Here is a 14,636-nt window from a genome sequence, read left to right on the forward strand (position 1 = left end):
TCTACACAACCACCTGATGAAGGAGCAGCGCTCCGAAAGCCAGTGGTTCCAAATAAACCTGTTGGATTCCAATCTGGTGTTGTGTGATTTTTAACTTTGTCCATGGGAAACTCATGAATTGCGGGACTGGTAACAGTTGTTATTTTGTGATCCATTCCAAGTGAAAATTATCCTCTGCGCAGACACGGGTGAGCAGTCTGTTTTTGTGCATTGTGCGGGATCAGGCTCGCAGCTTTTAATTCCTTATGTTCAGCAGCTGAAGCAAACTGTAGATCAGCAATCGTATTCTAAGAGTGGTACTTCCAGCCCTGGTTAATTCCATTGGGTCCACAGAGAGAGGGGGAGAGGATGTCACATCTAAAGTTCATACAGAATAGTTGTTTCGGTTGTTCAGTCAGTTGAGTTGGTTCTGCACTCAGATGAGACTGGATATTCCTTTTTAATGGATCATAATTGAAACAACAATGGAACACCTTAAATTCTAGCAATTTTGATGGGCAAATCGAACCTTTAATAACGTTGGGTGACCCAAATTAGACATTTTTATTGATAGCTCCATAATCATATTCCTGCTGGATTTTTTTTCTGGGCAAACAATTTCAGATGGGAGAAATTCTGTATCCTGGGAAGGCAGTGAAATAAAAAAAAACGGTTGTTCAAAGCATTTTAACTGTGGACCCACGAGCTCTTGTCCATTAAATCTCTTTATTTGCAGAAATAGCCCGTGAAAATGTCCATGTCCCTTTAAAATGCAGATTTCCCCCTTTAGGTATGACGACGTTTCGTTATTACGTAGAAATATCTGTTTAAATTGAGCCGTGAGCTTTCCCAATGTAGACAGGGCTCCTCGAAACGTGGCAGTGTCCTCCCCTGCAGCTGCAGAGCGAAACAGGAGAGTTTGTTTTTGTGAATGAGCAGTTGTAGCGCGAGGTGTCTGTTACTTGGTGACGGTGAGGCTCCCCCAGCCCCGCCCATCCCCCCTGAGCTGACGTCACGCGGGGGTGAAGGCGGTTGGGAGGAGAAGTCGCTCGAGCGGGGAAGGGGCGGCCGTTAGGAAAATGGCGCCGTGCGGCCCGGGGCAGACACCCGTCACTGGGCACCGCCGCCTTCCTGGTGCAGCTGCTGTGTCACGGCCACACCGCCCGCCTGTACAGCAGGTAGGAGCCGGTGACCTTTCTGGAGGTGGATGGGGTTAAGGGCCTGTTTGGGAACCCGTCGGCCGCCTGGGTGGTGGAGTTCTACTGGTCGTGGGGCGGCCCCTGTGTCAACTCTGGGGCCACCTGGAAGGTACTGGGCCCGGGAGGTGAAAGGTGAGGCAGGTTGGGGGGGGGGGACGGAGGGGAAGGAATGTGGGGCCTGTCCTGTCATAGTGACACTTTACACTCACTTTCCATCTGATTTTACTGGGGCTTGTGATTTTTACCCTTTTTTTAATCCTTGTGCTGTTTATCCTCACTTTTTAAAAAATCCTTCTGCTGTTTACTCTTGCTATTACTTGTACAATTCCCTCGGGTAGTGTGGAGATACTAGTGAAGGAGATTATGCACCAGCATGTCTATGTTATTCAGTCATTGAAGGGGCAGGACCTGTTGAGAATGGTTAGTAAAGCATGTGGTGTACGTAGCCTTGTTAACAAGGACATACAGTAGCTTGTAATTTGTCAAAGTATGCTTCTCATAGTACAGACCCTTTGGTCCAACCTGTCCATGCTGACCAGATATCCAAAATTAGTGTTGACAGTGTAGTGCTGGAAAAACACAGCAGCTTAGGCAGCATCCAAGGAACAGGAGAATCGATGTTTCGGGCATAAACCCTTCATCAGGCGGGCGTATGCCCGAAAGGAATCAAAAGATTCCTAATGAAGTGCTTATGCCAGAAACGTCGATTCTCCTGTTCCTCGGGTGCTGCCTGACCTGCTGTGCTTTTACAGCACTACACTCTCTCTCCTCTGATCTCCAGCATCTGCAGTCCTCACTTTCTCCGAGTTGATTTCAACATTACTGCGAAGACTCTTCCATGGATGCCTACCTGGAAGAAGTTCTCCTCCTCTGTCTACAAAGATCTGAGAGTCCCTCTCTCACTGTACCCCCCAAGTCCTCTCCTCTGCCCAGAATTTCTTCAGCCATGTCCTCAAGCAATTTGACTACCACAGCCATATCTCCTTTCTCATTGCTTGGCTACGGAGCCATCTGATCCCACATGGACTCCGGACCACATTCAGACCAACCCAGTTTGGACCTGAACAGGATATCCAGTACACACTACAAATCCGAAAGCTTCAACAACGATTTTCTTTCTGGATCCTCCACTCCACACTATCAGCCATCTACTTTACCTGCAGTCAGTCCTGCCCAAGCTCAGAGCCTCACTTTTCCCAGAACTGCAACCCAGATTCTACATCCTCAGAAAAGATTCCTGTTGAAGGACTTATGCCCAAAATGTTAATTCTCCTGCTCCTCGGATGCTGCCTGACCTGCTGTGCTTTTCCAACACTCTAAACTCTGATCTCCAGCATCTGCAGTCCTCACTTTCTCTGAGCTATCCTAAATTAATCTAGTCCCATTTGCCAGCACTTGGCTCATATCCCTCTAAACTCTTCCTCTTCATATACCCATCCAGATACCTTTTAAATGTTGTAATTGAACCAGCCTCCACCACTTCCTCTGGCAGCTCCTTCCATACACGCACCACACTCTGCATGAAAACGTTGCCCCTTAGGTGCCTTTTATATCTTTCTGCTCTTAACCTAAACCTATGCCCTCTAGTTCTGAACTTTACCACTACACTGGGGAAAACACAAAGAGATTGAGCAGCCAGACAAAATGCCAAAACAATAAAATGTCAAGCCATGTGGGAAAAAAAAATTGTGGCTCTACCCTTTTTTCTCCTCTCGGTATTTGGACACTTAAAATCTGTCAGTAACACTAGTATCACCACAGAGCATATTGCAGGGCGCGTGTTCAGTGGTGTCACCAAAACATTGGGCATGTTCCTTGATGTCGGCAGAAAAGGCGCAAGATCTTCTTTTGATGGACCGATAAGGAGCACTGGAGAACCTGAAGGTGACTTGTCCTCTTGCCAATCAGAGCTCCCCTACTGTCTGAAAGCAGAAGCTGGACCATGACCTTCTGGAGCTGCTGCTGTGCCACTCTCTCAGAATGAAGATTGCGCTTCAGCCCAGACCGCAACTTCCTTCCTCTGTCTAACATCTGTGAGTACAACACTCTTTTCTCACCCCTTTTTCTATTTATTTTTCATTCTGGGGTGTAATTGTTAACTTGCAGCAACCGAAAGGAAAGGGAACAAATCCCAGGGAGGGGGCAGACTCGGGGAAACGTTGGTCCAGATCTGTGTCTCAATTGGCAAAATAGACCGGCAGGAGGGTGGAAGAATGTAGCAAGCCAGGCAGCATCAGGAGGTGGAGAAGTCGACGTTTCAGGTGTAACCCTTGTTCCAGCCTGGGGTTGGGTGTAGGGGAAGATGCAGAACAAGGGTGTGCTGGGGCAGGGTGGTGAAGTGGAGATAGCTAGAGACAGGTAGAGGGTACAACCTGGTTGATAAGTGGGTGGAAGGAATCTGGTTGGTGGCAAGGAAGAGTGGAATGGGAGGGACTGGGAAGTGAGTCGGTGATGGAAAGGGGGGTTATTTGAAATTGGAAAACGCAGTGTTGAGGCCTCCGGGCTGTTGGCTGCCCAGGTGGAAGATGAGGTTTTGTTCCTTTAATTTACGGTTTGGTTCATTGTGGAAATGCAGGAGACCTAAGGTGATTATGTCAGAAAGGGAGTGGGAAGGGGAATTAAAATGGGTGGTGACTGGGAGGTTCATTCAGACTCTGCGGCTTCAGCTGTGGACCATTCCCCAAGTTTACGTTTGGTCTCCCTGATGTAGAGAAGACCATAATTGGCAAACACATGGCAAATACAGTACCGCAATTTGAAGTTATTGCCTTTGCTGTAAAAAAAAACAAAGGACGTGCATTGTTTAAATGGTGATATATTGGGATGTGGAGAAGGTGAGGTCTGCAGATACTGGAGATCAGAGTTGAAAAGTGTGGTGCTGGAAAAGCACAGCAGGTCAGGCAGCATCCGAGGAGTAAGACAGTCCATGTTTTGGGCATAAGCCCTTCATCAGGAATGATGTATGGATGTACAAAGGGGGCTCAGTGTCTAGTAAACCCCAGTTGTCAGACAGGTGCAGCAAGCAATGAGCAAAGCAAGTGGTATATTAGCAAGAGGAATTGAGTTCAGAATTGGGGATGTCTTCCTGCAGTTAGGGGCTCATTGAATATATTCAAGGCTAGGTTCACCTGATCTTTGAACAACAAAAAAGTGGATGTTTATGGGGGAAAGCAGAAAATGGTTTTAAGATCAGTACAGAACAGTTAGAGTCATACAACACAGAAACAGACCCTTCAGTCCAAGTACTCCATGCTGACTATGTACTGAAACTAAACTAGCCTCACCTAGATTGGCCCATATCCCTCAAACCTTTCCTATTCATGTACTTATCCAAATGCCTTTTAAACGTTGTAACTGTACCTGCATCCACCACTTCCTCTGGACATTCATTCCACACAAACCACTCTTTTTAAAAAAAAAATCATGCCCCTCATGACTTTTTAAACCTTTGTCCTCTCACCTTCAAAATTTGCTCTCTAATCTTGAAACCCCCATCCAAGGGAAAGGACCCCTGCCTTTCATCTCATCTGTCCCCTTCATGATTTTGTAAACCTCAATAAGGTCACTTCTCAATCTCCTGTGGTCTAGTGAAAATGAGTGTGGTGCTGGAAAAATACAGAGAGGCAACATCCGAGCAGCAGGAAAATCTAAGTTTTGGGCATAAGCTCTGATGAAGGGCATATCCCGAACCGTCGATTTTCCTGCTTTTCAGATGCTGCCTGACGTGTGCTTTTCTAGCACCGCACTCTGGACTCTGATCTCCAGCATCTGAAGCCCTCACTTACTTCCAGTGAAAACATCTCAGCCTATCCACCGAGATGGAGGTAGATTCATATCCAGTTCTGATCTGTTCAATGCTGGTCCAAGCTCGAAAGACCAAATGGCCTACTCCTGCTCCCAATTCTGACACTGTGTCCAGGACATCAACAGACCACAAGACATAGGAGCAGAAATAATGCTATTCTGCCCATCAGCTCTGATCCATCATTTAATCATGGCTGATGAGTTTCTCAAACTCATTCTTCCACTTTCTCCCTGTAACGCTGAAGCCCCTTGATACTCAAGAACCGATCTGTCTCCGTCTTAAATTTTCTCAGTGACTTGTCCTCCACAGCCTTCTGTGGCAATGAATTCCATAGATTCACTGCTCTCTGGCTGATGAAGTTTCTCCTTGCCTCTATTCTGAAAGGTTTTCCCTTTACTCAAAGGCTGTGCTATCGAGTCCTAGTCTCTCCTATCAGTGGAAACATCTTCCCAATGTTCACTCTGGCCAGGCTGTTCAGTATTCTGTATGTTTCAATTAGATCCCCCTGAGTGTGGACCTGTTCATCGGAATGATCCAGACCCTTCAGAATGAGGTTCAGCAAAGTAAAAATGGAGGGAGAGTGTGTGGGATGGAGATTTTCAGCTTTTCAGGAATAAGAGAGGAAAGAGAGTTCACTATGAATTATAATTTATCAGATAGGCCAATGGGCCAAGGAATGGTAGATGGAGTTTAATTTAGAGAAATGTGAGGTGTTGCATTTTGGAAAGGCATTTTGAAGACAAAGACAGGGGAATATATTACAGGGAACAAAGAAATGGCAGAAGAATTAAATGGGTACTTCAGGTCGGTGTTCACTGGGGAAGACACACGCAATCTCCCTGAGGTAACAGTGGCTGAAGGACCTGAACTTAAGGGAATTTATATTTGCCAGGAATTGGTGTTGGAGAGACGGTTAGGTCCGAAGGTTGATAAGTCTCCGGGGCCTGATGGTCTACATCCCAGGGTACTGAAGGAGGTGGCTCGGGGAATCGTGGATGCGTTGGTGATTGTTTTCCAGAGTTCGATAGATTCAGGATCAGCTCCTGAGGATTGAAGGGTGGCTAATGTTATTCCACTTTAAGAAAGGCGGGAGAGAGAAAGCAGGAAATTATAGACCAGTTAGTCTGACCTCAGTGGTGGGAAAGATGCTGGAGTCTATTATAAAGGATGAAATTACTGCACATCTGGATAGTAGTAACAGGATAGGACAGAGTCATAATGGATTTATGAAGGGGAAGTCATGCTTGACTAAACTTCTGGAATTTTTTGAGGATGTAACTCTGAAGATGGAGGAGGGCGATCCAATAGATGTCGTGTACCTGGACTTTCAGAAAGCTTTTGATAAAGTCCCGCAGAGGAGGTTAGTGAGTAAAATTAGGGCGCATGGTATTGGGAGCAAAGTACTAGATTGGATTGAAAATTGGTTGGCTGATAGGAAACAAAGGGTAGTGATAAACTGCTCCATTTCGGAATGGCAGGCAGTGACCAGTGGGGTACCGCAGGGATCCATGCTGGGACCGCAGCTTTTTATAATATATGGTAATGATATAGAAGATGGTATCAGCAATAACATTAGCAAATTTGTTGATGATACAAAGCTGGGTGGCAGGGTGAAATGTGATGAGGATGTTAGGAGATTACAGGGTGACCTGGACAAGTTAGGTGAGTGGGCAGATGCATGGCAGATGCAGTTTAATGTGGATAAATGTATGGTTATCCATTTTGGTGGCAAGAACAGGAAGGCAGATTACTACCTCAATGGAATTAATTTAGGTAAAGGGGCAGTGCAGAGAGATTTGGGTGTTCTTGCACACCAGTCAATGAAGGCAAGCATGCAGGTACAGCAGGTAGTGAAGAAGGCTAATAGCATGCTGGCCTTCATAACAAGAGGAATTGAGTATAGAAGCAAAGAGGTGCTTCTGCAGCTGTACAGGGCCCTGGTGAGACCACACCTGGAGTACTGTGTGCAGTTCTGGTCTCCAAATTTGAGGAAAGACATTCTGGCTATTGAGGGAGTGCAGCGTAGGTTCACGAGGTCAATTCCTGGAATGGCGGGATTACCTCACACTGAAAGACTGAATCGACTGGGCTTGTATACCCTTGAATTTAGAAGACTAAGAGGGGATCTGATTGAGACGTATAAGATTATGAAAGGATTGGACACTCTGGCAGCAGGAAACATGTTTCCGCTGATGGCTGAGTGCTGAACCAGAGGACACAGCTTAAAAATACAGGGTAGACCATTTAGGACAGAGATGAAGAGAAACCTCTTCACCCAGAGAGTGGTGGCTGTGTGGAATGCTCTGCCCCAGAGGGCAGTGGAGGCCCAGTCTCTGGATTCATTTAAGAAAGAATTGGATAGAGCTCTCAAAGATAGTGGAATCAAGGGTTATGGAGATAAGGCAGGAAGAGGATACTGATTAGGAATGATCAGCCATGATCATATTGAATGGCGGTGCAGGCTCGAAGGGCTGAGTGGCCTACTCCTGCACCTATTGTCTAAGGCAAATTGGGACAGGACTTATACACTAAATGGTCAGGTCCTGGGGAGTGTTCCTGAACCAAGAGACAGGGAGTGTAGGTTCCTTTCCTTGAAAGTGGAATCACAAGTAGAGATGGTAATGAAGAAAGTGTTTGCTTTCCTTTTATTGGTCAGTGAATTGAGTATAGGAGTAGGGAGGTATGCAGATGTACCTACTCGAGAAGATGCAAACCTTGACTTACTCTTGGGAAATAAGACAGGTCAGGTGACTGGGGTGTCAGTGGGAGACCACTTTGGAACCAGTGACCATAATTCTATTAGATTTAAAATAATAATGGAAAAGGATTGACCAGATTGTAAATTGGAGAAAGGCCAATTGTGACGGTATTAGGCAAGAACTTTTGAAAGCTGATTGGAGACAGATGTTTGCAGGTAAAAGGACGGCTGGAAAATGGGAAGCCTTCAGAAATGAGATGATGAGAATCCAGAGAGAGTATATTCCTGTTAGGGTGAAAGGAAGGGCTGGTAGGTATAAGGAATGCTGGATGATGAAAGAAATTGAGGGATTGGTTAAGAAAAAGGAAGCATATGTTGTATATAGTGAATCCTTAGAGTATAAAGGAAGTAGAAGTATACTTACGAGGGAAATCAGGAGGGCAAAAAGTGGACATGAGATAGCTTTGGCAAGTAGAATTAAGGAGAGTATTTACTGTGGAAAAGGATATGGAAGATATATATTATAGGGAAATAGATGGTGACATCTTGTAAAATGTCCCTATTACAGAGGAGGAAATGCTGCATCTCTTGAAACCACCTAAAAGTGGATAAATTCCCAGGACCTGATCAGGTGTACCCTAGAACTCTGTTGGAAGCTAGAGAAGTGATTGCTGGGCCTCTTGCTGCGATATTTGTATCATTGATAGTCAACAGGAGAGGTGCCGGAAGACTGGAGGTTGGCTAACGTGTTGCCACTGTTTAAGAAGGGTGGTAAGGACAAGCCAACAAACTAGAGACCAGTGAGCCTAACATCAGTGGTGGGCAAGTTGTTGGAGGGAATCCTGAGGGACAGGATGAACATGTATTTGGAAAGGCAACGACTGATTAGGGATAGTCAGATGGAGTTTTTTGAGGAAATAACAAAGAGGATTGATGAGGGAAGAGTGGTAGATGTGTTGTATATGGAATTCAGTAAGGCGTTCGACAAGGTTGCCCATGGGAGACTGATTAGCAAGGTTAGATCTCACGGAATACAGGGAGAACTAGCCATTTGGATACAGAACTGGCTCAAAAGGTAGAAGACGGAGGGTGGTGGTGGAGGATTGTTTTTCAGACTGGAGGCTTGTGACCAGTGGAGTGTCACAAGGATCAGTGCTGGGTCCTCTACTTTTTGTCATTTACATAAATGATTTTGGATGTAAGCATAAGAGGAACAGTGAGTAAGTTTGCAGATGACACCAAAATTGGAGGTGTAGTGGACAGTGAAGAGGGTTACCTCAGATTTCAACAGGATCTTGACCAGATGGGCCAATGGGCTGAGAAGTGGCAGATGTAGTTTAATTCAGATAAAAGTGAGGTGCTGCATTTTGGGAAAGCAAATCTTAGCAGGACTTATACACTTCATGGTAAGGATCAACTAGGCAAAAATGTGGACTGCAGATGCTGGAAACCAGAGTTTCGATCAGAGTGGTGCTGGAAAAGCACAGCAAATCAGGCTGCATCTGAGGAGCAGGAAAATCGATGTTTCAGACAAAAGCCCTTCGTCAGGAATAAAGCTCTCTTCCTGATGAAGAGCTTTTGCCCGAAACGTTGATTTTTCCTGTTCCTCAGATGCTACCTGACCTGCTGTGCTTTTCCAGTGCCACTCTGATCTAAACACTTAATGGTAAGGTCCTAGGGAGTGTTGCTGAACAAAGAGACCTCGGAGTGCAGGTTCATAGCTCCTTGAAAGTGGAGTTGCAGGTAGATAGGATAGTGAAGAAGGCGTTTGGTAGCCTTTCCTTTATTGGTCAGAGTATTGAGTACAGGAGGTGGGAGGTCATGTTGCGGTTGTACAGGACATTGGTTGGAATATTGTGTGCAGTTCTGGTCTCCTTCCTATCAGGACGATGTTGTGAAACTTGAAAGGGTTCAAAAAAGATTTACAAGCATGTTGCCAGAGTTTGAGCTATGGGAGAGGCTGAACAGGCTGGGGCTGTTTTCCCTGGAGAATTGGAGGTTGACGGGTGACGTTAGAGGTTTACAAAATTATGAGCGGCATGGATAGGGTAAATAGACTAAGTCTTTTCCCTGGTGTCGGGGAGTCCAAAACGAGAGGGCATTCCTTTTGGGTGAGAGGGGAAAGATATAAAAGAGACCTAAGGGGCAACCTTTTCACGCAGAGGGTGGTCCGTGTTTGGAATGAACTGCCAGAGGAAGTGGTGGAGGCTGATATAATTGTAACATTTAAAAGGCATTTGGATGAATAGGAAGGGTTTGGAGGGATATGGGCTGGGTGCTGGTAGGTGGGACTCGATTGTGTTGGGATATCTGGACGGGTTGGACTGAAGGGTCTGTTTCCATGCTGTACATCTCTATGACTCTTATGATAATTGGTAAACAAGTTAAGTCATAAAGGTTAGGTCATCTTTATCTTGAGATACAAAGGACTTGCAGCTTACAGAGTGTGGTTAGTACTTTCTCATTGGTCTACTTCTGCATGCTAGTGGTTTTAGTCGTTAGTTGTTTATACAGCTATAGACACGAGCAGCAGCTCGTCACGTAGCAATGCAGAAGCCATCTTGTGCAGCTCCTTCAGCCATTTTATCCTACCTTCCAGAGGCCCCATATCCTCACACTCTCCCTCCATTCTCACTTTGTTGAACCTAATCCCTGCTGGACCTCATCCTGAAGGGTCTGGTTCTTGCTGATTAACAGGTGTCACAAAGGTAGTACCATTCTTTCCTAAAAGATGTCCCTTGACTCAAGGAGACGGTGTCTTTGACTTTTTTCCCAGAGGGGTAATAAACTGGGTCAATCTCATATCAGTCTGGTTTGGTACAGAGACGAAAAGGATTTTAAGAGGCCTTTTGTTTATATGTAAACTGATGAGATTTCAGGCCAACGTGGTCATATTTTAGAAGTTACCTGTATAAAAAGGGGGGCATAGTCAGCTCTGGAACTGGTTGGAAGTTCAACAGGGAGCTTTTCTTTTCTGCCTCTCAACTTCAATCTGTAGGCATGTGTTCTATTTTTACTGGTTTTCAAATTGAGTTTGCTTATTGGGACTGTTGTTTATATTCGAACAGCATAATTAAGTCTAGTTGGATAGGTTGAGTTCTGTAGGGGTTCTTTATTCTGATCTTTGTGTTTAATTGTGTAAGTTTGTGAATAATTATTGTCTATTTTAAAATCTAGTAATCAACCAAGCTAACTTCAGTTGATTTTTACTGTACACTTAGCGAAACAAATTTCAAAGCTATGGTGTGGGGCTGGCTACTTAAGAATGTTTTGCATGGTCCGGTTTAGTCCATAACACAGGCGCCCACACAGGGGTGATCTAATTGAAACATACCGAACACTGAACGGCCTGGGCAGAGTGGACATTGGGAAGATGTTTCCACTGACAGAAGAGACTAGAAACCGAGGCTACAGCCTTCGAGTAAAGGGAAGACCTTTTAGAACAGAGACAAGGAGGAACCTTTCAATCAGAGAGTGGCGAATCTATTGAATTCATTGCCACAGAAGGCTGTGCAGGCTAGGTCACTGAGGATATTTAAGACTGAGATAGATAGGCTCTTGAGTATCAAGGGGATCGAGAGTTACGGGGAGAAAGTGGGAGAATGGAATTGAGAAACTTATCAGCCATGATTGAATGGTATGAAGATACCTGATGGGCTGAATAGCCTAATTTTGTGCTCCAATATTTTATGGTCTCTTGCTGTCCTTAGACTCATGAGGGTGAGAATTGGGAGCAGAAGTAGGGCATGTGGTCTTTCGGGCCTGCACCAGCATTGAACAGATCATAACTGGATATGAATATATCTACATCTAGGTGGATATGCTGGGACATTTTTCACTGCAGCACAAGAAATTGAGAGGTGACCTTAGTTTATAAAGTCAAGAAGGGGGTATTGATGAGGTGCATGGCAGATGCTGTTTCCTTCGGGTGGGGGTTTCAAGATTAGGGAGTACATTTTTAAGGTGAGGAGAAAGATTTTAAAAAAAGACATGAAGAACACCTTTTTTCTTTTGGTTTACGTGTGGAATCGCCCTTTTTCAATGTCCTGAGGAAATGGTGGATGCAGGAACTGTCAACATTTAAAAGATATTTGGATAAGTACATTCACAGGAAAGGTTTGGAGGGATATAGGTCAAACTAGATGGGACTAGTTTAGTTTGTGAATGTAGTCAGCGTCAACTAGTTGGACTGAAGGGTCTGTTTCTGTTCTGTATTACTTTGTAACTATTCTGTACTGGTCTTAAAAACTTTTTTTTTAAACTTTCCCCCATCACCATCCACTTTTCAAAAATCAGATGAACTCAGCCTTGAATATATTCAATGACCCTTCACAACTGCAGGAAGACATCCCCACTTCTGAACTCAACTCCTTGCTAATATATCACTTGCCTTGCTGATTGCTTGTTTCACCTATCTGACAATTGGCATTGACTAGTGTAGAAGGACGCTGAGCTGAAAATATGTTGCTGGAAAAGCGCAGCAGGTCAGGCAGCATCCAAGGAGCAGGAGAATCGCCGTTTCGGGCATGAGCCCTTCTTCAGGAATGAGGACAGTGTGCCAAGCAGGCCAAGATAAAAGGTAAAGAGGAGGACTTGGGAGAGGGGCATTGGAAATGCGATAGGTGGAAGGAGGTTAAGGTGAGGTGATAGGCCGGGGTGGGGGTGAAGAGGTCAGGAAGAAGATTGCAGCTTAGGAAGGTGGTGCTGAGTTCGAGGTTTGGGACTGAGACAAGGTGGGGGGAGGGGAAATGAGGAAACTGGAGAAATCTGCGTTCATCCCTTGTGGTTGGAGAGTTCCTAGGCAGAAGATGAGGCACTTTTCCTCCAGCTGTCATGTTGCTATGGTCTGGTGATGGAGGAGTCCAAGGACCTGCATGTCCTTGGTGGAGTGGGAGGGGGAGTTGAAGTGTTGAGCCACAGGGTGGTTGGTCCGGGTGTCCCAGAGGTGTTCTCTGAAACGTAGGCGGCCTGTAGAAGGCCTTTTGTACATCCACACATCATTCCTGATGAAGGGCTCATGTCTGAAATGTTGACTCTCCTGGTCCTCGAATGCTGTCTGACCTGCTGTGCTTTTCCAGCGCCTCACTGACTCTTAATCTCTAGCGTCTGTAGTCCTCACTTCCTTTACATCCCAAAGTGTCACTTTTAACAATGCAACTCCTTTCTGCTTTTTATTCCACAGTAAAGGCTATATTATCACATTGTGGTAATGCAATTGCCATGTGTTTGCCAACTGAGAACAGACCTGGACCAACGTTTCCGTAGTCCGTCCCCTCCCTGGATTCATTCCCTTTCCTTTCACTTGCTGTAAGTCAACAATTGAAGCCCAGAATGCAAAACAAGAAACGGAAAAGAGAGTGCTGTACCTCACAGATGTTGGACAGAGGAATGAAGTTGCAGTCTGGGGTGAAGCTCAACCATCGTTCAGGGAGAGAGTAGCAGCTTCCAAAGCTCATTGTCCAACTTCTGCATTCAGAGAATGGGGGAGCTCTGAATGGCAGGAGGTCCAGTCTCTTTCCGGTCCTCCAGGGCTCTCTATTGGTCCATCAAAAGAAGGTCGCAAACCATTTTTGCGGAAATCCAGGAGTATGCACAGATTTTTGCTGACACCGAAGAGCATAAGCAGTCCGTTGCTGACTCTGTCACTCTTGTTCTACAAAGTTGGAACCTATATCATAAGACTAGGAATACGCCATTCACCCATTACAGCCTGTACTCAACTGTGGCCCAACTGCGTATATTTCAAGGCAGGTTCAGAAAGGTGCCTGCAGCTTTTTAATAAAATTGAAGATGCTTTAATGATGTTTCTGAAGATATCATTTTAGCTATTCTTCATTTTAAAGACCAGCCATTTCTCATACACCTCCATCTCTCCTATAGACTCATCAACATCCATTCTCTCTCTCTCTCCTTAGAAAGTCTTGATACAGCAATCAAAGGAGTCTTGAGGCATAAGAAAGAACTGGGGGGGAAAAAGGGAAAGAGAATGGCTGGGGGTCGAGAGAGAGAAAATGGACAGGGGTTGGGGGGACAGGGAGAGAATGGACAGCGGGCAGTGACACCACAAACCCCACCTTTCCCAGGACCACAGCGGTCACTTCTCAATCTACATGTGGCCATGGCAGCAGAATCATATAATCCCTGCAGGCCATTTGGCCCATCTAATTCACACCAAACTTCCAAACAGCATCCCACCAGACCAACTCACCTACCATATAGCTCTGCAGCTCCCCCTGGCTTACCCACCCTAAACTGCAGATTATTGGACTGTTGGTTGAAACCACAGCACCTCGAGGTAAACCATGCACAAAGTCCACACAGGCAGTCCCCAGAGGCTGGAATCAAACCCAGGTCCCTGGTGCAGAGAGGAAGCAGCACTAGCCACAGAGTCATTGTGCTGCCCATAGCTTTGGGGTTCTGCTTTATCTTTGTAGCTTCTGACTGGCTGTCTTTTCCTGACATTGTTGGACCACACTCACTGCAGCCTCCCTTTCCCACTTCTCCAGCCCTGAGCATGTTGGTTCCTGAATCCTGATGCCATCTGGCCTCCTGCTGCCAACTGCAGAGAACAGAGACGATCTGTCACTATTCTGTCTCTTACCACCACCTTCTCTCTCCCCCCCCCCCCCCAACTTTGTTCTTCCTCCCACCACCCAGCCAGTTAGCTCCTCCCCCTGCAGCCCTCTCTGATCCCCTTTACCTGCATGATTCACACTCTCACCCACCTGATCCTGTCCACTGACCCAATGTGAAGGCTCTGTCTGGAGATGAATGACCATCACCCGGAATAAAATGATGGTTAATTTTCCCCCTGATGCATATGCAGCCTGGCTTCCAGCTCCAACTCTGAGCCAAAGTCCTCCAGCATATGTTTGCTCTCATCCAGAGCCTCCCACCTTCTGCAAAGCAAAAGACAAGTCCCACCCTGCACTCTCCAATGTGTGTTCTGTAACTG

General features: G+C 45.8%; 1 long non-coding RNA gene across 1 annotated transcript; it reads left to right on the forward strand.

Moving 5' to 3' along the window:
• The first annotated feature begins 1,005 nt into the window (after positions 1-1,005).
• Positions 1,006-13,480, forward strand: LOC140460268 (uncharacterized). Its single transcript, XR_011953940.1, has 3 exons — positions 1,006-1,157; positions 3,007-3,211; positions 12,864-13,480. It is a non-coding gene; the product is annotated as an uncharacterized lncRNA (long non-coding RNA).
• Positions 13,481-14,636: the final 1,156 nt, after the last annotated feature.

The sequence above is a fragment of the Chiloscyllium punctatum genome, chromosome 36 (genome assembly GCF_047496795.1).
Source record: "Chiloscyllium punctatum isolate Juve2018m chromosome 36, sChiPun1.3, whole genome shotgun sequence".
NCBI classification, from domain to species: Eukaryota; Metazoa; Chordata; class Chondrichthyes; order Orectolobiformes; family Hemiscylliidae; genus Chiloscyllium; species Chiloscyllium punctatum.